The sequence below is a fragment of the Schistocerca gregaria genome, chromosome 7 (genome assembly GCF_023897955.1).
Source record: "Schistocerca gregaria isolate iqSchGreg1 chromosome 7, iqSchGreg1.2, whole genome shotgun sequence".
Lineage (NCBI taxonomy): Eukaryota > Metazoa > Arthropoda > Insecta > Orthoptera > Acrididae > Schistocerca > Schistocerca gregaria.
Window position 1 is genome coordinate 6,037,607 of NC_064926.1, and position 24,894 is coordinate 6,062,500.

A 24,894-nucleotide genomic window follows, 5' to 3' on the forward strand; every position below is an offset into this window, starting at 1 on the left:
AACTTTAAACTTTGCCTACGTCTCTGTCAGTCACAAGGAAACTGTATTTGAATGTGAAGGTGATTTTGTAGACATGTGTGGAAGACATGTTCTGAAATGCAAGTGTTGTTGTTTGGAGAGCACATCGGTTACGTATCAGATGTGTAGCCAAGCAGTAATGGGTCGCCATAGCTGCAAATATTAGCCGGTAATATGAAGTGTTGTCAGCTGAAGTCTGATGATGCAGACGACCATAAGGACGAAGTAACCAAGAGTACCGCTAGGCCGCGCCTTTGCTCAGTGGTAGAGCACTGCTCTAATAAACCAGGCATCGGACGTTCCATCCACACAGGAGAAAGATGAATTTTGGAAATCAGTTGCGCGTCATGGCCGTATAGCAAACAGTATCTGTGATGACGAACAATTAGCGACAGGCGTTTTGTTTAAGAATTACTCTCAGATGTGATTAAGGCGAATGGCGCAGATAAAGCATTTGCTAAAGCGGTACAGCATAAAGTGGGACGAGGCAGTCTGAATTACATTTTATAGATGTATTTCTCACATATCTCAGAGCCTCTCGCGGTCGTCGTCGTCGTCGTCGTTGTCGTCGTCGCCGCCGCCGCTTCTGCAGAACTAGCAAATGGCCATCGTAGCAAATGCGGCGAGGGACGCCCTGCCTTCGATTCCGAATGCACAAAGTGTGTGGTCTTGTTTCTCAGTCTATATTTGGTCGGTCTCGTAAGAGGTTGAATGTAACGAATGGGTGGGAAAGAGCAAGGGGCAGCGGCTGTGTAAAACGAAAACACAAATCCTCAGGAGTGTGAGCGTTTCGAGATGAGTCGTATACATGATATAGTTGGTCGTCAGTGACCATGTGGCCTAATGGATAAGGCGTCGGACTTCGGATCTGATGATTACAGGTTAGAATGTTGTCACGCTCGTTTTTTTCCACTTCTGAAAAAGAAACATATCGTTTTAATGTAGCTATTGAGCAGTAGGAAACCGTCTGAATGTTGCTGTTGACCATTTTTTGCTTCGAAATGCTCTTGAGCTTGAAACACACACAACAAGACCGGTGTTAACTAGCGAAATGGTCGGCAGACTGCCGACACCGCGAGTTTTGACTGGCACTTGCACATCTAAAACAACGTCGGAGAGTAACTCATTCGGCTTTTGAGTCACATAAAGTATGTGTGTTAATTTTGACGCCACTAGCTCTGCATGCTGTCATGCAATTTCTTTACCTCTCAGAAATTATTATGACATAAAAGTGAAGTACGTGACGAGTCTGACGTTAGGAAAACATTAGGCAGCATGGAGAGATTCTGTATGGGACCACCCAACCCAAACGAGTACTGTGTGACGTGCTATCCGGCAGGTATTCAACGAGGTAGCCGGCTACCTCAGTCGGTAGAGCGTCAGACTCTTAATCCTAGGGTCGTTGGTTCTAGCCACACTCTGGGCGGAACGGAATTTTGTTCCGCTGCAGATGTAAATTAATGTTTTTCTGATTAAGGAGATGTAATGGAAATAGCAACTTTAAACTTTGCCTACGTCTCTGTCAGTCACAAGGAAGCTGTATTTGAATGTGAAGGTGATTTTGTAGACATGTGTGGAAGACATGTTCTGAAATGCAAGTGTTGTTGTTTGGAGAGCACATCGGTTACGTGTCAGATGTGTAGCCAAGCAGTAATGGGTCGCCATAGCTGCAAATATTAGCCGGTAATATGAAGTGTTGTCAGCTGAAGTCTGATGATGCAGACGACCGCAAGGATGAAGTACCCAAGAGTACCGCTAGGCCGCGCCTCTTTAGCTCAGTGGTAGAGCACTGCTCTAATAAACCAGGCATCGGACGTTCCATCCACACAGGAGAAAGACGAATTTTGGAAATCAGTTACGCGTCGTGGCCGTATAGCAAACAGTATCTGTGATGACGAACAATTAGCGACAGGCGTTTTTTTAAGAATTACTCTCAGATGTGATTAAGGCTAATGGCGCAGATAAAGCATTTGCCAAAGCGGTACAGCATAAAGTGGGACGAGGCAGTCTGAATTACATTTTATAGATGTATTTCTCACATATCTCAGAGCCTCTCGCGGTCGTCGTCGTCGTCGTCGTCGCCGCCGCCGCTTCTGCAGAACTAGCAAATGGCCATCGTAGCAAATGCGGCGAGGGACGCCCTGCCTTCGATTCCGAATGCACAAAGTGTGTGGTCTTGTTTCTCAGTCTATATTTGGTCGGTCTCGTAAGAGGTTGAATGTAACGAATGGGTGGGAAAGAGCAAGGGGCAGCGGCTGTGTAAAACGAAAACACAAATCCTCAGGGGTGTGAGCGTTTCGAGATGAGTCGTATACATGATATAGTTGGTCGTCAGTGACCATGTGGCCTAATGGATAAGGCGTCGGACTTCGTATCTGATGATTACAGGTTCAAATGTTGTCACGCTCGTTTTTTTCCACTTCTGAAAAAGAAACATACCGTTTTAATGTAGCAATTGAGCAGTCCGAAACCGTTTGAATGTTGCTGTTGACCATTTTTTGCTTCGAAATGCTCTTGAGCTTGAAACACACACAACAAGACCGGTGTTAACTAGCGAAATGGTCGGCAGAGTGCCGACACCGCGAGTTTTGACTGGCACTTGCACATCTAAAACAACGTCGGAAAGTAACTCGTTCGGCTTTTGAGTCACATAAAGTATGTGTGTTAATTTTGACGCCACTAGCTCTGCATGCTGTCATGCAATTTCTTTACCTCTCAGAAATGATTATGACATAAAAGTGAAGTACGTGACGAGTCTGACGTTAGGAAAACATTAGGCAGCATGGAGAGATTCTGTATGGGACCACCCAACCCAAACGAGTACTGTGTGACGTGCTATCCGGCAGGTATTCAACGAGGTAGCCGGCTACCTCAGTCGGGAGAGCGTCAGACTCTTAATCCTAGGGTCGTGGGTTCGAGCCACACGCTGGGCGGAACGGAATTTTGTTCCGCTGCAGATGTAAATTACCGTTTTTCTGATTAAGGAGATGTAATGGAAATAGCAACTTTAAACTTTGCCTACGTCTCTGTCAGTCACAAGGAAACTGTATTTGAATGTGAAGGTGATTTTGTAGACATGTGTGGAAGACATGTTCTGAAATGCAAGTGTTGTTGTTTGGAGAGCACATCGGTTACGTGTCAGATGTGTAGCCAAGCAGTAATGGGTCGCCATAGCTGCAAATATTAGCCGGTAATATGAAGTGTTGTCAGCTGAAGTCTGATGATGCAGACGACCGTAAGGACTAAGTACCCAAGAGTACCGATAGGCCGCGCCTCTTTAGCTCAGTGGTAGAGCACTGCTCTAATAAACCAGGCATCGGACGTTCCATCCACACAGGAGAAAGATGAATTTTGGAAATCAGTTGCGCGTCGTGGCCGTATAGCAAACAGTATCTGTGATGACGAACAATTAGCGACAGGCGTTTTTTTTAAGAATTACTCTCAGATGTGATTAAGGCGAATGGCGCAGATAAAGCATTTGCCAAAGCGGTACAGCATAAAGTGGGACGAGGTAGTCTGAATTACATTTTATAGATGTATTTCTCACATATCTCAGAGCCTCTCGCGGTCATCGTCGTCGTCGTCGTCGTCGTCGTCGCCGCGCCGCCGCCGCTTCTGCAGAAGTAGCAAATGGCCATCGTAGCAATTGCGGCGAGGGACGCCCCGCCTTCGTTTCCGAATGCACAAAGTGTGTGGTCTTGTTTCTCAGTCTATATTTGGTCGGTCTCGTAAGAGGTTGAATGTAACGAATGGGTGGGAAAGAGCAAGGGGCAGCGGCTGTGTAAAACGAAAACACAAATCCTCAGGAGTGTGAGCGTTTCGAGATGAGTCGTATACATGATATAGTTGGTCGTCAGTGACCATGTGGCCTAATGGATAAGGCGTCGGACTTCGGATCTGATGATTACAGGTTCGAATGTTGTCACGCTGGTTTTTTCCACTTCTGAAAAAGAAACATACCGTTTTAATGTAGCAATTGAGCAGTAGGAAACCGTCTGAATGTTGCTGTTGACCATTTTTTGCTTCGAAATGCTCTTGAGCTTGAAACACACACAACAAGACCGGTGTTAACTAGCGAAATGGTCGGCAGAGTGCCGACACCGCGAGTTTTGACTGGCACTTGCACATCTAAAACAACGTCGGAATGTAACACGTTCGGCTTTTGAGTCACATAAAGTATGTGTGTTAATTTTGACGCCACTAGCTCTGCATGCTGTCATGCAATTTCTTTACCTCTCAGAAATGATTATGACATAAAAGTGAAGTACGTGACGAGTGTGACGTTAGGAAAACATTAGGCAGCATGGAGAGTTTCTGTATGGGACCACCCAACCCAAACGAGTACTGTGTGACGTGCTATCCGGCAGGTATTCAACGACGTAGCCGGCTAGCTCAGTCGGTAGAGCGTCAGACTCTTAATCCCAGGGTCGTGGGTTCGAGCCACACGCTGGGCAGAACGGAATTTTGTTCCGCTGCAGATGTAAATTACCGTTTTTCTGATTAAGGAGATGTAATGGAAATAGCAACTTTAAACTTTGCCTACGTCTCTGTCAGTCACAAGGAAACTGTATTTGAATGTGAAGGTGATTTTGTAGACATGTGTGGAAGACATGTTCTGAAATGCAAGTGTTGTTGTTTGGAGAGCACATCGGTTACGTGTCAGATGTGTAGCCAAGCAGTAATGGGTCGCCATAGCTGCAAATATTAGCCGGTAATATGAAGTGTTGTCAGCTGAAGTCTGATGATGCAGACGACCGTAAGGACGAAGTACCCAAGAGTACCGCTAGGCCGCGCCTCTTTAGCTCAGTGGTAGAGCACTGCTCTAATAAACCAGGCATCGGACGTTCCATCCACACATGAGAAAGATGAATTTTGGAAATCAGTTGCGCGTCGTGGCCGTATAGCAAACAGTATCTGTGATGACGAACAATTAGCGACAGGCGTTTTTTTTAAGAATTACTCTCAGATGTGATTAAAGCGAATGGCGCAGATAAAGCATTTGCCAAAGCGGTACAGCATAAAGTGGGACAAGGCTTTCTGAATTACATTTTATAGATGTATTTCTCACATATCTCAGAGCCACTCGCGGTCGTCGTCGTCGTCGTCGTCGTCGTCGTCGTCGCCGCCGCCACTTCTGCAGAAGTAGCAAATGGCCATCGTAGCAATTGCGGCGAGGGACGCCCTGCCTTCGTTTCCGAATGCACAAAGTGTGTGGTCTTGTTTCTCAGTCTATATTTGGTCGGTCTCGTAAGAGGTTGAATGTAACGAATGGGTGGAAAGAGCAAGGGGCAGCGGCTGTGAAAAACGAAAACACAAATCCTCAGGGGTGTGAGCGTTTCAAGATGAGTCGTATACATGATATTGTTGGTCGTCAGTGACCATGTGGCCTAATGGATAAGGCGTCGGACTTCGGATCTGATGATTATAGGTTCGAATGTTGTCACGCTCGATTTTTCCACTTCTGAAAAAGAAACATACTGTTTTAATGTAGCAATTGAGCAGTGCGAAACCGTCTGAATGTTGCTGTTGACCATTTTTTGCTTGGAAATGCTCTTGAGCTTGAAACACACACAACAAGACCGGTGTCAACTAGCGAAATGGTCGGCAGAGTGCCGACACCGCGAGTTTTGACTGGCACTTGCACATCTAAAACAACGTCGGAAAGTAACTCGTTCGGCTTTTGAGTCACATAAAGTATGTGTGTTAATTTTGACGCCACTAGCTCTGCATGCTGTCATGCAATTTCTTTACCTCTCAGAAATGATTATGACATAAAAGTGATGTACGTGACGAGTGTGACGTTAGGAAAACATTAGGCTGCATGGAGAGATTCTGTATGGGACCACCCAACCCAAACGAGTACTGTGTGACGTGCTATCCGGCAGGTATTCACCGAGGTAGCCGGCTAGCTCAGTCGGTAGAGCGTCAGACTCTTAATCCTAGGGTCTTGGGTTCGAGCCACACGCTGGGCGGAGCGGAATTTTGTTCCGCTGCAGATGTAAATTACCGTTTTTCTGATTAAGGGGATGTAATGGAAATAGCAACTTTAAACTTTGCCTACGTCTCTGTCAGTCACAAGGAAACTGTATTTGAATGTGAAGGTGATTTTGTAGACATGTGTGGAAGACATGTTCTGAAATGCAAGTGTTGTTGTTTGGAGAGCACATCGGTTACGTGTCAGATGTGTAGCCAAGCAGTAATGGGTCGCCATAGCTGCAAATATTAGCCGGTAATATGAAGTGATGTCAGCTGAAGTCTGATGACGCAGACGACCGTAAGGACGAAGTACCCAAGTGTACCGCTAGGCCGCGCCTCTTTAGCTCAGTGGTAGAGCACTGCTCTAATAAACCAGGCATCGGACGTTCCATCCACACAGGAGAAAGATGAATTTTGGAAATCAGTTGCGCGTCGTGGCCGTATAGCAAACAGTATCTGTGATGACGAACAATTAGCGACAGGCGTTTTTTTAAGAATTACTCTCAGATGTGATTAAGGCGAATGGCGCAGATAAAGCATTTGCCAAAGCGGTACAGCATAAAGTGGGACGAGGCAGTCTGAATTACATTTTATAGATGTATTTCTCACATATCTCAGAGCCTCTCGCGGTCGTCGTCGTCGTCGTCGTCGTCGTCGTCGTCGTCGTCGTCGTCGCCGCCGCCGCTTTTGCAGAAGTAGCAAATGGCCATCGTAGCAAATGCGGCGAGGGACGCCCTGCCTTCGATTCCGAATGCACAAAGTGTGTGGTCTTGTTTCTCAGTCTATATTTGGTCGGTCTCGTAAGAGGTTGAATGTAACGAATGGGTGGGAAAGAGCAAGGGGCAGCGGCTTTGTAAAACGAAAACACAAATCCTCAGGGGTGTGAGCGTTTCGAGATGAGTCGTATACATGATATTGTTGGTCGTCAGTGACCATGTGGCCTAATGGATAAGGCGTCGGACTTCGGATCTGATGATTACAGGTTCGAATGTTGTCACGCTCGTTTTTTTCCAGTTCTGAAAAAGAAACATACCGTTTTAATGTAGCAAATGAGCAGTACGAAACCTTCTGAATGTTGCTGTTGACCATTTTTTGCTTGGAAATGCTCTTGAGCTTGAAGCACACACAACAAGACCGGTGTTAACTAGCGAAATGGTCGGCGGAGTGCCGACACCGCGAGTTTTGACTGGCACTTGCACATCTAAAACAACGTCGGAAAGTAACTCGTTCGGCTTTTGAGTCACATAAAGTATGCGTGTTAATTTTGACGCCACTAGCTCTGCATGCTGTCATGCAATTTCTTTACCTCTCAGAAATGATTATGACATAAAAGTGAAGTACGTGACGAGTGTGACGTTAGGAAAACATTAGGCAGCATGGAGAGATTCTGTATGGGACCACCCAACCCAAACGAGTACTGTGTGACGTGCTATCCGGCAGGTACTCACCGACGTAGTCGCATAGCTCAGTTGGTAGAGCGTCAGACTCTTAATCCTATGGTTGTGGGTTCGAGCCACACGCTGGGCGGAGCGGAATTTTGTTCCGCTGCAGATGTAAATTACCGTTTTTCTGATTAAGGAGATGTAATGGAAATAGCAACTTTAAACTTTGCCTACGTCTCTGTCAGTCACAAGGAAACTGTATTTGAATGTGAAGGTGATTTTGTAGACATGTGTGGAAGACATGTTCTGAAATGCAAGTGTTGTTGTTTGGAGAGCACATCGGGTACGTGTCAGATGTGTAGCCAAGCAGTAATGGGTCGCCATAGCTGCAAATATTAGCCGGTAATATGAAGTGTTGTCAGCTGAAGTCTGATGATGCAGACGACCGTAAGGACGAAGTACCCAAGAGTACCGCTAGGCCGCGCCTCTTTAGCTCAGTGGTAGAGCACTGCTCTAATAAACCAGACATCGGAAGTTCCATCCTCACTGGAGAAAGATGAATTTTGGAAATCAGTTGCGCGTCGTGGCCGTATAGCAAACAGTATCTGTGATGACGAACAATTAGCGACAGGCGTTTTTTTTAAGAATTACTCTCAGATGTGATTAAGGCGAATGGCGCAGATAAAGCATTTGCCAAAGCGGTACAGCATAAAGTGGGACGAGGCAGTCTGAATTACATTTTATAGATGTATTTATCACATATCTCAGAGCCTCTCGCGGTCGTCGTCGTCGTCGTCGTCGTCGCCGCCGCCGCTTTTGCAGAACTAGCAAATGGCCATCGTAGCAAATGCGGCGAGGGACGCCCTGCCTTCGATTCCGAATGCACAAAGTGTGTGGTCTTGTTTCTCAGTCTATATTTGGTCGGTCTCGTAAGAGGTTGAATGTAACGAATGGGTGGGATAGAGCAAGGGGCAGCGGCTTTGTAAAACGAAAACACAAATCCTCAGGGGTGTGAGCGTTTCGAGATGAGTCGTATACATGATATTGTTGGTCGTCAGTGACCATGTGGCCTAATGGATAAGGCGTCGGACTTCGGATCTGATGATTACAGGTTCGAATGTTGTCACGCTCGTTTTTTTCCAGTTCTGAAAAAGAAACATACCGTTTTAATGTAGCAAATGAGCAGTACGAAACCTTCTGAATGTTGCTGTTGACCATTTTTTGCTTGGAATTGCTCTTGAGCTTGAAACACACACAACAAGACCGGTGTTAACTAGCGAAATGGTCGGCGGAGTGCCGACACCGCGAGTTTTGACTGGCACTTGCACATCTAAAACAACGTCGGAAAGTAACTCGTTCGGCTTTTGAGTCACATAAAGTATGCGTGTTAATTTTGACGCCACTAGCTCTGCATGCTGTCATGCAATTTCTTTACCTCTCAGAAATGATTATGACATAAAAGTGAAGTACGTGACGAGTGTGACGTTAGGAAAACATTAGGCAGCATGGAGAGATTCTGTATGGGACCACCCAACCCAAACGAGTACTGTGTGACGTGCTATCCGGCAGGTATTCACCGACGTAGTCGCATAGCTCAGTTGGTAGAGCGTCAGACTCTTAATCCTATGGTTGTGGGTTCGAGCCACACGCTGGGCGGAGCGGAATTTTGTTCCGCTGCAGATGTAAATTACCGTTTTTCTGATTAAGGAGATGTAATGGAAATAGCAACTTTAAACTTTGCCTACGTCTCTGTCAGTCACAAGGAAACTGTATTTGAATGTGAAGGTGATTTTGTAGACATGTGTGGAAGACATGTTCTGAAATGCAAGTGTTGTTGTTTGGAGAGCACATCGGTTACGTGTCAGATGTGTAGCCAAGCAGTAATGGGTCGCCATAGCTGCAAATATTAGCCGGTAATATGAAGTGTTGTCAGCTGAAGTCTGATGATGCAGACGACCGTAAGGACGAAGTACCCAAGAGTACCGCTAAGCCGCGCCTCTTTAGCTCAGTGGTAGAGCACTGCTCTAATAAACCAGACATCGGAAGTTCCATCCTCACTGGAGAAAGATGAATTTTGGAAATCAGTTGCGCGTCGTGGCCGTATAGCAAACAGTATCTGTGATGACGAACAATTAGCGACAGGCGTTTTTTTTAAGAATTACTCTCAGATGTGATTAAGGCGAATGGCGCAGATAAAGCATTTGCCAAAGCGGTACAGCATAAAGTGGGACGAGGCAGTCTGAATTACATTTTATAGATGTATTTCTCACATATCTCAGAGCCTCTCGCGGTCGTCGTCGTCGTCGTCGTCGTCGTCGCCGCCGCCGCTTTTGCAGAACTAGCAAATGGCCATCGTAGCAAATGCGGCGAGGGACGCCCTGCCTTCGATTCCGAATGCACAAAGTGTGTGGTCTTGTTTCTCAGTCTATATTTGGTCGGTCTCGTAAGAGGTTATATGTAACGAATGGGTAGGAAAGAGCAAGGGGCAGCGGCTTTGTAAAACGAAAACACAAATCCTCAGGGGTGTGAGCGTTTCGAGATGAGTCGTATACATGATATTGTTGGTCGTCAGTGACCATGTGGCCTAATGGATAAGGCGTCGGACTTCGGATCTGATGATTACAGGTTCGAATGTTGTCACGCTCGTTTTTTTCCAGTTCTGAAAAAGAAACATACCGTTTTAATGTAGCAAATGAGCAGTACGAAACCTTCTGAATGTTGCTGTTGACCATTTTTTGCTTGGAAATGCTCTTGAGCTTGAAACACACACAACAAGACCGGTGTTAACTAGCGAAATGGTCGGCAGAGTGCCGACACCGCGAGTTTTGACTGGCACTTGCACATCTAAAACAACGTCGGAAAGTAACTCGTTCGGCTTTTGAGTCACATAAAGTATGTGTGTTAATTTTGACGCCACTAGCTCTGCATGCTGTCATGCAATTTCTTTACCTCTCAGAAATGATTATGACATAAAAGTGAAGTACGTGACGAGTGTGACGTTAGGAAAACATTAGGCAGCATGGAGAGATTCTGTATGGGACCACCCAACCGAAACGAGTACTGTGTGACGTGCTATCCGGCAGGTATTCACCGACGTAGTCGCATAGCTCAGTTGGTAGAGCGTCAGACTCTTAATCCTATGGTTGTGGGTTCGAGCCACACGCTGGGCGGAGCGGAATTTTGTTCCGCTGCAGATGTAAATTACCGTTTTTCTGATTAAGGAGATGTAATGGAAATAGCAACTTTAAACTTTGCCTACGTCTCTGTCAGTCACAAGGAAACTGTATTTGAATGTGAAGGTGATTTTGTAGACATGTGTGGAAGACATGTTCTGAAATGCAAGTGTTGTTGCTTGGAGAGCACATCGGTTACGTGTCAGATGTGTAGCCAAGCAGTAATGGGTCGCCATAGCTGCAAATATTAGCCGGTAATATGAAGTGTTGTCAGCTGAAGTCTGATGATGCAGACGACCGTAAGGACGAAGTACCCAAGAGTACCGCTAGACCGCGCCTCTTTAGCTCAGTGGTAGAGCACTGCTCTAATAAACCAGACATCGGAAGTTCCATCCTCACTGGAGAAAGATGAATTTTGGAAATCAGTTGCGCGTCGTGGCCGTATAGCAAACAGTATCTGTGATGACGAACAATTAGCGACAGGCGTTTTTTTTAAGAATTACTCTCAGATGTGATTAAGGCGAATGGCGCAGATAAAGCATTTGCCAAAGCGGTACAGCATAAAGTGGGACGAGGCAGTCTGAATTACATTTTATAGATGTATTTCTCACATATCTCAGAGCCTCTCGCGGTCGTCGTCGTCGTCGTCGTCGCCGCCGCCGCTTTTGCAGAACTAGCAAATGGCCATCGTAGCAAATGCGGCGAGGGACGCCCTGCCTTCGATTCCGAATGCACAAAGTGTGTGGTCTTGTTTCTCAGTCTATATTTGGTCGGTCTCGTAAGAGGTTATATGTAACGAATGGGTAGGAAGGAGCAAGGGGCAGCGGCTTTGTAAAACGAAAACACAAATCCTCAGGGGTGTGAGCGTTTCGAGATGAGTCGTATACATGATATTGTTGGTCGTCAGTGACCATGTGGCCTAATGGATAAGGCGTCGGACTTCGGATCTGATGATTACAGGTTCGAATGTAGTCACGCTCGTTTTTTTCCAGTTCTGAAAAAGAAACATACCGTTTTAATGTAGCAAATGAGCAGTACGAAACCTTCTGAATGTTGCTGTTGACCATTTTTTGCTTGGAAATGCTCTTGAGCTTGAAACACACACAACAAGACCGGTGTTAACTAGCGAAATGGTCGGCGGAGTGCCGACACCGCGAGTTTTGACTGGCACTTGCACATCTAAAACAACGTCGGAAAGTAACTCGTTCGGCTTTTGAGTCACATAAAGTATGCGTGTTAATTTTGACGCCACTAGCTCTGCATGCTGTCATGCAATTTCTTTACCTCTCAGAAATGATTATGACATAAAAGTGAAGTACGTGACGAGTGTGATGTTAGGAAAACATTAGGCAGCATGGAGAGATTCTGTATGGGACCACCCAACCCAAACGAGTACTGTGTGACGTGCTATCCGGCAGGTATTCACCGAGGTAGCCGGCTAGCTCAGTCGGTAGAGCGTCAGACTCTTAATCCTATGGTCGTGGGTTCGAGCCACACGCTGGGCGGAACGGAATTTTGTTCCGCTGCAGATGTAAATTACCGTTTTTCTGATTAAGGAGATGTAATGGAAATAGCAACTTTAAACTTTGCCTACGTCTCTGTCAGTCACAAGGAAACTGTATTTGAATGTGAAGGTGATTTTGTAGACATGTGTGGAAGACATGTTCTGAAATGCAAGTGTTGTTGTTTGGAGAGCACATCGGTTACGTGTCAGATGTGTAGCCAAGCAGTAATGGGTCGCCATAGCTGCAAATATTAGCCGGTAATATGAAGTGTTGTCAGCTGTAGTCTGATGATGCAGACGACCGTAAAGACGAACTACCCAAGAATACCGCTAGGCCGCGCCTCTTTAGCTCAGTGGTAGAGCACTGCTCTAATAAACCAGGCATCGGACTTTCCATCCACACAGGAGAAAGATGAATTTTGGAAATCAGTTGCGCGTCGTGGCCGTATGGCAAACAGTATCTATTATGACGAACAATTAGCGACAGGCGTTTTTTTTAAGAATTACTCTCAGATGTGATTAAGGCGAATGGCGCAGATAAAGCATTTGCCAAAGCGGTACAGCATAAAGTGGGACGAGGCAGTCTGAATTACATTTTATAGATGTATTTCTCACATATCTCAGAGCCTCTCGCGGTCGTCGTCGTCGTCGTCGTCGTCGTCGCCGCCGCCGCTTTTGCAGAACTAGCAAATGGCCATCGTAGCAAATGCGGCGAGGGACGCCCTGCCTTTGATTCCGAATGCACAAAGTGTGTGGTCTTGTTTCTCAGTCTATATTTGGTCGGTCTCGTAAGAGGTTGAATGTAACGAATGGGTGGGAAAGAGCAAGGGGCAGCGGCTTTGTAAAACGAAAACACAAATCCTCAGGGGTGTGAGCGTTTCGAGATGAGTCGTATACATGATATTGTTGGTCGTCAGTGACCATGTGGCCTAATGGATAAGGCGTCGGACTTCGGATCTGATGATTACAGGTTCGAATGTTGTGACGCTCGTTTTTTTCCAGTTCTGAAAAAGAAACATACCGTTTTAATGTAGCAATTGAGTAGTACGAAACTGTCTGAATGTTGCTGTTGACCATTTTTTGCTTGGAAATGCTCTTGAGCTTGAAACACACACAACAAGACCGGTGTTAACTAGCGAAATGGTCGGCAGAGTGCCGACACCGCGAGTTTTGACTGGCACTTGCACATCTAAAACAACGTCGGAAAGTAACTCGTTCGGCTTTTGAGTCACATAAAGTATGTGTGTTAATTTTGACGCCACTAGCTCTGCATGCTGTCATGCAATTTCTTTACCTCTCAGAAATGATTATGACATAAAAGTGAAGTACGTGACGAGTGTGACGTTAGGAAAACATTAGGCAGCATGGAGAGATTCTGTATGGTACCACCCAACCCAAACGAGTACTGTGTGACGTGCTATACGGCACGTATTCACCGAGGTAGCCGGCTAGCTCAGTCAGTAGAGCGTCAGACTCTTAATCCTAGGGTCGTGGGTTCGAGCCACACGCTGGGCGGAACGGAATTTTGTTCCGCTGCAGATGTAAATTACCGTTTTTCTGATTAAGGAGATGTAATGGAAATAGCAACTTTAAACTTTGCCTACGTCTCTGTCAGTCACAAGGAAACTGTATTTGAATGAGAAGGTGATTTTGTAGACATGTGTGGAAGACATGTTCTGAAATGCAAGTGTTGTTGTTTGGAGAGCACATCGGTTACGTGTCAGATGTGTAGCCAAGCAGTAATGGGTCGCCATAGCTGCAAATATTAGCCGGTAATATGAAGTGTTGTCAGCTGAAGTCTGATGATGCAGACGACCGTAAGGACGAAGTACCCAAGAGTACCGCTAGGCCGCGCCTCTCTAGCTCAGTGGTAGAGCACTGCTCTAATAAACCAGGCATCGGACGTTCCATCCACACAAGAGAAAGATGAATTTTGGAAATCAGTTGCGCGTCGTGGCCGTATAGCAAACAGTATCTGTGATGACGAACAATTAGCGACAGGCGTTTTTTTTAAGAATTACTCTCAGATGTGATTAAGGCGAATGTCGCAGATAAAGCATTTGCCAAAGCGGTACAGCATAAAGTGGGACGAGGCAGTCTGAATTACATTTTATAGATGTATTTCTCACATATCTCAGAGCCTCTCGCGGTCGTCGTCGTCGTCGTCGTCGTCGTCGTCGTCGCCGCCGCCGCTTTTGCAGAACTAGCAAATGGCCATCGTAGCAAATGCGGCGAGGGACGCCCTGCCTTCGATTCCGAATGCACAAAGTGTGTGGTCTTGTTTCTCAGTCTATATTTGGTCGGTCTCGTAAGAGGTTGAATGTAACGAATGGGTGGGAAAGAGCAAGGGGCAGCGGCTTTGTAAAACGAAAACACAAATCCTCAGGGGTGTGAGCGTTTCGAGATGAGTCGTATACATGATATTGTTGGTCGTCAGTGACCATGTGGCCTAATGGATAAGGCGTCGGACTTCGGAGCTGATGATTACAGGTTCGAATGTTGTAACGCTCGTTTTTTTCCAGTTCTGAAAAAGAGACATACCGTTTTAATGTAGCAATTGAGCAGTACGAAACCGTCTGAATGTTGCTGTTGACCATTTTTTGCTTGGAAATGCTCTTGAGCTTGAAACACACACAACAAGACCGGTGTTAACTAGCGAAATGGTCGGCAGAGTGCCGACACCGCGAGTTTTGACTGGCACTTGCACATCTAAAACAACGTCGGAAAGTAACTCGTTCGGCTTTTGAGTCACATAAAGTATGTGTGTTAATTTTGACGCCACTAGCTCTGCATGCTGTCATGCAATTTCTTTACCTCTCAGAAATGATTATGACATAGAAGTGAAGTACGTGACGAGTGTGACGTTAGGAAAACATTAGGCAGCATGGAGAGATTCTGTATGGGACCACCCAACCCAAACGAGTACTGTGTGACGTGCTATCCGGCAGGTATTCACCGAGGTAGCCGGCTAGCTCAGTCGGTAGAGCGTCAGACTCTTAATCCTATGGTCGTGGGTTCGAGCCACACGCTGGGCGGAACGGAATTTCGTTCCGCTGCAGATGTAAATTACCGTTTTTCTGATTAAGGAGATGTAATGGAAATAGCAACTTTAAACTTTGCCTACGTCTCTGTCAGTCACAAGGAAACTGTATTTGAATGTGAAGGTGATTTTGTAGACATGTGTTGAAGACATGTTCTGAAATGCAAGTGTTGTTGTTTGGAGAGCACATCGGTTACGTGTCAGATGTGTAGCCAAGCAGTAATGGGTCGCCATAGCTGCAAATATTAGCCGGTAATATGAAGTGTTGTCAGCTGAAGTCTGATGATGCAGACGACCGTAAGGACGAAGTACCCAAGAGTACCGGTAGGCCGCGCCTCTTTAGCTCAGTGGTAGAGCACTGCTCTAATAAACCAGGCATCGGACGTTCCATCCTCACAGCAGAAAGATAAATTTTGGAAATCAGTTGCGCGTCGTGGCCGTATAGCAAACAGTATCTGTGATGACGAACAATTAGCGACAGGCGTTTTTTTTAAGAATTACTCTCAGATGTGATTAAGGCGAATGTCGCAGATAAAGCATTTGCCAAAGCGGTACAGCATAAAGTGGGACGAGGCAGTCTGAATTACATTTTATAGATGTATTTCTCACATATCTCAGAGCCTCTCGCGGTCGTCGTCGTCGTCGTCGCCGCCGCCGCCGCTTCTGCAGAACTAGCAAATGGCCATCGTAGCAAATGCGGCGAGGGACGCCCTGCCTTTGATTCCGAATGCACAAAGTGTGTGGTCTTGTTTCTCAGTGTATATTTGGTCGGTCTCGTAAGAGGTTGAATGTAACGAATGGGTGGGAAAGAGCAAGGGGCAGCGGCCGTGTAAAACGAAAACACAAATCCTCAGGGGTGTGAGCGTTTCGAGATGAGTCGTATACATGATATAGATGGTCGTCAGTGACCATGTGGCCTAATGGATAAGGCGTCGGACTTCGGATCTGATGATTACAGGTTCGAATGTTTTCACGCTCGTTTTTTTCCAGTTCTGAAAAAGAAACATACCGTTTTAATGTAGCAATTGAGCAGTACGAAACCGTCTGAATGTTGCTGTTGACCATTTTTTGCTTGGAAATGCTCTTGAGCTTGAAACACACACAACAAGACCGGTGTTAACTAGCGAAATGGTCGGCAGAGTGCCGACACCGCGAGTTTTGACTGGCACTTGCACATCTAAAACAACGTCGGAAAGTAACTCGTTCGGCTTTTGAGTCACATAAAGTATGTGTGTTAATTTTGACGCCACTAGCTCTGCATGCTGTCATGCAATTTCTTTACCTCTCAGAAATGATTATGACACAAAAGTGAAGTACGTGACGAGTGTGACGTTAGGAAAACATTAGGCAGCATGGAGAGATTCTGTATGGACCACCCAACCCAAACGAGTACTGTGTGACGTGCTATCCGGCAGGTATTCACTGAGGTAGCCGGCTAGCTCAGTCGGTAGAGCGTCAGACTCTTAATCCTAGGGTCGTGGGTTCGAGCCACACGCTGGGCGGAAAGGAATTTTGTTCCATTGCAGATGTAAATTACCGTTTTTCTGATTAAGGAGATGTAATGGAAATAGCAACTTTAAACTTTGCCTACGTCTCTGTCAGTCACAAGGAAACTGTATTTGAATGTGAAAGTGATTTTGTAGACATGTGTGGAAGACATGTTCTGAAATGCAAGTGTTGTTGTTTGGAGAGCACATCGGTTACGTGTCAGATGTTTAGCCAAGCAGTAATGGGTCGCCATAGCTGCAAATATTAGCCGGTAATATGAAGTGTTGTCAGCTGAAGTCTGATGCTGCAGACGACCGTGAGGACGAAGTGCCAAAGAGAACCGCTAGGCCGCGCCACTTCAGCTCAGTGGTAGAACACTGCTCTAATAAACCAGGCATCGGAAGTTCCATCCTCACAGGAGAAAGATGAATTTTGGAAATCAGTTGCGCGTCGTGGCCGTATAGCAAACAGTATCTGTGATGACGAACAATTAGCGACAGGCGTTTTTTTTTAAGAATTACTCTCAGATGTGATTAAGGTGAATGGCGCAGATAAAGCATTTGCCAAAGCGGTACAGCATAAAGTGGGACGAGGCAGTCTGAATTACATTTTATAGATGTATTTCTCACATATCTCAGAGCCTCTCGCGGTCGTCGTCGTCGTCGTCGTCGTCGTCGTCGTCGTCGTCGCCGTCGCCGTCGCCGCCGCCGCTTCTGCAGAAGTAGCAAATGGCCATCGTAGCAAATGCGGCGAGGGACGCCCTGCCTTCGATTCCGAATGCACAAAGTGTGTGGTCTTGTTTCTCAGTCTATATTTGGTCGGTCTCGTAAGAGGTTGAATGTAACGAATGGGTGGGAAAGAGCAAGGGGCAGCGGCTGTGTAAAACGAAAACACAAATCCTCAGGGGTGTAAGCGTTCCGAGATGAGTCGTATACATGATATAGTTGGTCGTCAGTGACCATGTGGCCTAATGGATCAGTTCGGCGCTAGCGGCCGTGCGGAGCGGAGGTCCGATACTTCCGCCTGTGCGGCGTGTGCGAGTGTTTGTTTACTTGTGGACTTAGTCTGCGCGCGGGCTAATAACAACGATCATGGCGAACAAGTACAGAAAAACTACATTACGATTCAATTTCTGCAAAGACTACGAAAGACCAAAGGCTTTAGCAGTGGAACGATTCATACGTGAGGACGTCAAGATACCGCCAAACGATATTGTCGGAATTCACCTGTCCGTCGTTAGTCCCACGGTGTATGTTAAGATGGTAAATGACGCGGCGTGTGAGAGAATTCTACGGGCGACAAAAGCAGGTCTCCGATTTTGCCATAGTGACGGGAATGTCGGCACTGTAACTGTAGAACATGCTGGTCTGGGTGTACGGACAATACGTGTTTTTGAGCTGCCATTTGAGTTCCCGGCTGACGAAGTTATTGAGGCTTTTAAGCCATACGGCACGGTACATGGTCACACAGCAGAACGCTGGACACAATTCGCCACGTACCCCGTGCTTAACGGAGTGAGACAGATCACTATTGATCTTCAGAAGCATGTACCGTCCTATCTGACAATTGGTGGTTGTAGGGCAGTGGTGATTTACGATATGCAACCACATACATGTTCTGGCTGTGGCCAGGAGTGACACCTCAGGTCGAACTGTATGCGACGGCGGATTACGCAACTGCCTTCAGATGTGCGGGAACCGTCGCCGGCGATGACAGTACTACCGATCACCTATGCCAAAGCCCTCACTGCGTCCGCTGATGACCGAAAGGACACAGCCCCGGTGGAAGTTCCCGATGGCACTCTCCGAAACCTTGTAGCAGACGTCGGGATGACAGAGGATGCTGCTCCATCTAGCATACCATCTACGGCGACAACACCAGTTGACACCGAACTCCTACCAAGCACACCGATAGTACCCGAAGCAGTTCCAGCCACTACGGATGCTGTTCCGTCTGGAACGCACTCTGTGACGACAACATCAGTTTCGACCGAACTCCCGCCAACTACAACGATGGGACTCGAAACACTTCCAGTTCCTACGGATGCTTTTCTGTCGGGCAGCCGTGATTCCCTACAATCTGAGGACACGGAAGGAATATCATGCAAACAACGTTCCCCGAAAAGGAGGAAACGGCGTCGTCGCACGACATCTCCTAGGGATGACTCCCCTTGCCCCGACGACGATGCGCCTGTGGAGCAAGACGACACAACAGCCTCTACAAAGCAGGATGAGGCAATGGAAACTGTTCGATCAGACCCGCAGCGGTCTGTCACATTGACGGTAGCGGGACGTGGTGATGCTGAAGAGGAACGACAACCAGTTGGCTCTCCAGACGCAGATGCTGTGGCTATGGACACGAATATATCACTGCCTGCAAAGATGTGGTATGACGATATTGAGGAGGCGCCGGACGTCATACAGAGGCAGCCGGCACTCACAAAGACGGCCTAGTAATTGCTGAAGGTGAAGAGAGAGGGGCGAGAGAACGTCTTCTAACTCAGCCCCCAGCGCCGATGCAGGGAGATATTGTTGCGCCTCGACAGAGTGGGATTCAACGCCATGCGAACCGTATTGCGACATTAAATATAAATGACGTGCGTTCACCAACCAAAATACACCCACTGAAGGAAACGATTTGGGCATCTGATGCGGATATTGCTTTGCTGCAGGAAGTCCACATAGCTGCACTCCCACACATCGCAGGCTACCAATCCTATTCGTCACATGGAGATCGCAATGGGAGTGGGGTGGCAGTTTACGTGCGAGATGGCTTACCCATGGAAAACGTGTGTTACCTTCCGTCGGCCCGGGGAATGGCTTTCACGACGTTTGGGACACGCATCATCAATCTTTATGCACCGTCGGGAAACAATCGGCGGCGGGAAAGGGCGCGATTTTATGCAGAAGATATTGCACCACTTTTCCATGGACGTTATGAATGTGTAATAATTGGTGGAGATTTCAACTGTGTTCTCAGCCAGAAAGACCAATGGCCGCAAGCAAACATCAGCCAGGAGTTGCGAATCGTTGTCAGCGACCTTGTACTTAGTGACACGTGGGAATTACGACATGGAGATGCACCGGGATACACCTATGTGACCAGTCAATCGGCGAGCAGATTAGATCGCATTTATATCTCACGGGCTCATGCAAATGATGTCCAGGACGCGGAACGCTGGCCATTGGCATTTTCCGATCACAGCGCTTACATCTGTACGGTGCTTCTTCCCCGTAGAGAGGTGTGGAACAGCAAGGCCCCGTGGAAATTAAACATTCAACATCTACATGATCCCGAATGTCGTCAACGGATCCTTGAGACATGGACGATGTGCGAGCGAAAGGTTGGAAGGTATGTGACGAAGCTTGATTGGTGGCTGACTTGTGCTAAACCGGCGCTTCGCCGTACGTTCATCTCACATAGCAGGGAGATGACCGAATGGCGCCGCCGTACGACCGACTTTTATTTTGCAGCGCTGCGCGAACTGGACGATGATCCGCCGGGACCGGACGTCTGGATCGAACGCAAAAGGATAAAAGCTAAATTAGTGGCTTTAGCTCGGAAACATCTTCAGGGAACCATGTTGCGCGCCAGATGTCACGATACGATACAACACGAGATTCCTTCCATGCACCACGTCGTGAATGAACGAAAGCACCGACGACGCGTTTTGGTACGGGAGTTAATTACCCGCGAAGACCGAAGAGTGACGCGTCAAGCGGACATTGTCTCTGCATTCGTCGACCATTACCAACACATCTATCGGGAGGAAGCAGCCCGTGTTGATGACCTCGCACGTATAGCCACATACGTCTCCCGTACACTAACGGTGGAAGACGCTGGAACCTTATTGGAAGCTATTAGCTGTGAGGAAGTACATGATGCGATCGCAAAGGGTGCGTTGAATCGCTCCCCAGGCATTGATGGACTTCCTGCTGAATTTTATCGAGAATTTCGCAACGAAATGGCACCGCGATGGACGGAAATGTACAACGAGTTGTTAAATTCCGATGCACCTATTCCACCGGCTTTTATGGAAGGCCTCTTGGTGCCAGTACATAAACCGAAGCCAGGAATTACGGTCACACATTATCGCCCCATCACCCTGCTTAATGAGGACTATAAGATCTTTGCACGGGTGCTAGCGTCCCGATGTCGTATGTTAATTCGTAGCGTTCTCTCCCCAGAACAGACGACACCGGGTGGATCGGTGAATGTGCAAACAGCTACTGGCGAATGCCGTGATGTAATAGCGCTGGCGGAGGAGTGCCGGCTTAAAGCGGCGATGGTGGCGGTTGATTTTGACAGTGCTTTTGATAAGGTGCGCCACAACTATCTGTACGCTGTACTGGAACAAATGGGATTTCCAGACTGTTTTACTGGTCTCATTAGAAGGATTTATGGGAGCGCACAATCCTTGGTACATGTTAATGGGTGTATAGCAGGACCCATTCAAATTCGACGTTCCATTCGCCAGGGCTGCCCTCTTTCGATGCTGCTGTTCGCGATAGCGTTGGAACCATTAATTGGGAGGCTAACAAATTCTCTTTCTGGGGTGGAACTGCGGGGCTACACCTTCAAATGTCGTGCTTATGCGGACGACCTCCTGCTGCTCGTTCGTTCTGAGGAAGAGGTGAAGACGGTTCTTGAACTGTTGTTGGACCACAGTGTGACGGCGGGTAGTGCAGTGAACATGAACAAATCGGCAGCAATGCCGGTTGGAAAGGGCCTTACGCCGGAAGAAATCAGTCCATTTCCTTATGTGCAACAATTCCGCTATCTCGGCATAGACTTACCTCATCTGTGAAACATACTGCGGCAGTTAACTACCGACGTATTTTACAGACAACACGTACCATGGTCCGCCAACATCTCCTACGACGCCTTGATCCTTTGCAGCGAGTCGAATATCTGAACACTTATGTGGTTTCTCGAATGGTGCATATTTCGCAGATCCTGCCCCTACCACTCACACTCGGGCATCGACTTCAATCAGCACTAGGCTATTTTGTGATGATTGGGTCGCCCCTCAAGGTGCGATACGCAACGCTCACGCTCCCTACGGACAAGGGGGGACTCGGACTTACGAATGTTCGCTGCCGAGCAACGGCGCTCCTTCTAGCCACAATGTACAAGCAATGGCGTAGCGGGCGTGATTCCCTTACATCCCGCCTACTGGATCTCCTAGTTCCAGCGTCCCTCACACCTCCGGTGGCGGTGGGCAACATTACGCCACATTTTGCGCATGTATCAACATTTATCGTGGAACTTAGTTATATCAGAGACGAGCTTCCGCGCACGAGACCACCATGCGCGAAGGATTTTTATGTTTGGCTGCTACGACGGATAAGTCGTAATGTCATTGAACTGAAACACCCCACGTTGCATTGGCCGAAGATTTGGAGACATGTGCACCAAAAATTCTTTCCTACCTTCGTTCGGGCACTGTGGTTCTCTGTCACCTGTGGCAAGTTCAACACCAACCAACGACTCCATGCAATTGGACTAGTGGACACTCCACTGTGCCCGAAATGTCGCCAAGTGGATGACGACCATCACCGCTTAACTTGTATAGCGGTGGAGGACGTATGGCTCCTAGGACGACAGATGGTGGCTTGCTACCTCCGTGTGACCCCGCAACATATTACACCTGCTTCCTTCCTACATCCGGAGAGTGACTACTTTCCGGCGACTAAATCACAGTCGATCATCTGGGTCAAAGGTTGGACGATCGCGTACCTCTATGGGGATGCTGCCAAGTCGCGACTCGACTTTTGGTATTTCTTACAGCAAGCCCACTATGAGGTTCATAGATGGTCACACTATCAGAAAACCTTTGCCAACTATCTTCAGGCAGTCTTCCTCGACCCCCACGCAGTTGAGATGTGCCGGGTGCAGTCGGTGTGCACATTTGACAGCTGATAATGAACCTCACGCTTCTCTCAACGCTCCATATGTAATGCACATACTATACCATGAAATGATCTACATGATCTACATGTTCCTTTTAACAGGGTGATTGTGGAAAATAAATAAATATAATAAATAAAAACAACATCCCTGTATCCCTTTTCCTTTTCATTTTGTGATTTGTTGTACAACGATTTTCTTTCGTTTTTGTTTTTGCAGAGGATGCATTAAAAAAAAATAAAGTCAGTAGTGTGCTATGCTCTCATGTGGCCGATCTGCGTTAGATTCTACGTACCTTGCGGTGCGGTTTCATTTTGTCTTTTCATTGTATTAAAAATTGTAACGATTCTTAAATAAAGTTAATGATTTAAAAAAAAAAGTCGGTAGAGCGTCTGACTCTTAATCCCAGGGTCGTGGGTTCGAGCAACACGCTGGGCGGAACGGAATTTTGAAAAAAAAAAAAAATGGATAAGGCGTCGGACTTCGGATCTGATGATTACGGGTTCGAATGTTGTCACGCTCGTTTTTTTCCAGTTCTGAAAAAGAAACATACCGTTTTAATGTAGCAATTGAGCAGTACGAAACCGTCTGAATGTTGCTGTTGACCATTTTTTGCTTGGAAATGCTCTTGAGCTTGAAACACACACAACAAGACCGGTGTTAACTAGCGAAATGGTCGGCAGAGTGCCGACACCGCGAGTTTTGACTGGCACTTGCACATCTAAAACAACGTCGGAAAGTAACTCGTTCGGCTTTTGAGTCACATAAAGTATGTGTGTTAATTTTGACGCCACTAGCTCTGCATGCTGTCATGCAATTTCTTTACCTCTCAGAAATGAATATGACATAAAAGTGAAGTACGTGACGAGTGTGACGTTAGGAAAACATTAGGCAGCATGGAGAGATTCTGTATGGGACCACTTAACCCAAACAAGTACTGTGTGACGTGCTATCCGGCAGGTATTCACCGAGGTAGCCGGCTAGCTCAGTCGGTAGAGCGTCAGACTCTTAATCCTAGGGTCGTGGGTTCGAGCCACACGCTGGGCGGAACGGAATTTTGTTCCGCTGCAGATGTAAATTACCGTTTTTCTGATTAAGGAGATGTAATGGAAATAGCAACTTTAAACTTTGCCTACGTCTCTGTCAGTCACAAGGAAACTGTATTTGAATGTGAAGGTGATTTTGTAGACATGTGTGGAAGACATGTTCTGAAATGAAAGTGTTGTTGTTTGGAGAGCACATCGGTTACGTGCCAGATGTGTAGCCAAGCAGTAATGGGTCGCCATAGCTGCAAATATTAGCTGGTAATATGAAGTATTGTCAGCTGAGGTCTGATGATGCAGACGACCGTAAGGACGAAGTACCCAAGAGTACCGCTAGGCCGCGCCTCTTTAGCTTAGTGGTAGAGCACTGCTCTAATAAACCAGGCATCGGACGTTCCATCCACACAGGAGAAAGATGAATTTTGGAAATCAGTTGCGCGTCGTGGCCGTATAGCAAACAGTATCTGTGATGACGAACAATTAGCGACAGGCGTTTTTTTTAAGAATTACTCTCAGATGTGATTAAGGCGAATGGCGCAGATAAAGCATTTGCCAAAGCGGTACACCAAAAAGTGGGACGAGGCAGTGTGAATTACATTTCATAGATGTATTTCTCACATATCTCAGAGCCTCTCGCGGTCGTCGTCGTCGTCGTCGTCGTCGTCGTCGTCGTCGTCGCCGCCGCCGCCGCTTCTGCAGAATTAGCAAATGGCCATCCTAGCAAATGCGGCGAGGGACGCCCTGCCTTCGATTCCGAATGCACAAAGTGTGTGGTCTTGTTTCTCAGTCTATATTTGGTCGGTCTCGAAAGAGGTTGAATGTAACGAAAGGGAGGGAAAGAGCAAGGGGCAGCGGCTGTGTAAAACGAAAACACAAATCCTCAGGGGTGTGAGCGTTTCGAGATGAGTCGTATACATGATATAGTTGGTCGTCAGTGACCATGTGGCCTAATGGAAAAGGCGTCGGACTTCGGATCTGATGATTACAGGTTCGAATGTTGTCACGCTCGTTTTTTTCCAGTTCTGAAAAAGAAACATACCGTTTTAATGTAGCAATTGAGCAGTACGAAACCGTCTGAATGTTGCTGTTGACCATTTTTTGCTTGGAAATGCTCTTGAGCTTGAAACACACACAACAAGACCGGTGTTAACTAGCGAAATGGTCGGCAGAGTGCCGACACCGCGAGTTTTGACTGGCACTTGCACATCTAAAACAACGTCGGAAAGTAACTCGTTCGGCTTTTGAGTCACATAAAGTATGTGTGTTAATTTTGACGCCACTAGCTCTGCATGCTGTCATGCAATTTCTTTACCTCTCAGAAATGAATATGACATAAAAGTGAAGTACGTGACGAGTGTGA

General features: G+C 46.9%; 4 non-coding genes across 4 annotated transcripts; all 4 read left to right on the forward strand.

The window, feature by feature from the left end:
* The first annotated feature begins 11,981 nt into the window (after positions 1-11,981).
* Trnak-cuu (transfer RNA lysine (anticodon CUU)) lies at positions 11,982-12,054 on the forward strand. The gene has a single exon. It is a non-coding gene; the product is annotated as a tRNA-Lys (tRNA).
* Positions 12,055-15,015: 2,961 nt separating this feature from the next.
* On the forward strand, positions 15,016-15,088 carry Trnak-cuu (transfer RNA lysine (anticodon CUU)). Its single transcript has one exon. It is a non-coding gene; the product is annotated as a tRNA-Lys (tRNA).
* A 1,434-nt stretch (positions 15,089-16,522) lies between these two features.
* Positions 16,523-16,595, forward strand: Trnak-cuu (transfer RNA lysine (anticodon CUU)). The gene has a single exon. It is a non-coding gene; the product is annotated as a tRNA-Lys (tRNA).
* Positions 16,596-23,465: 6,870 nt separating this feature from the next.
* Positions 23,466-23,538, forward strand: Trnak-cuu (transfer RNA lysine (anticodon CUU)). The gene has a single exon. It is a non-coding gene; the product is annotated as a tRNA-Lys (tRNA).
* The last annotated feature ends 1,356 nt before the right edge of the window (positions 23,539-24,894 follow it).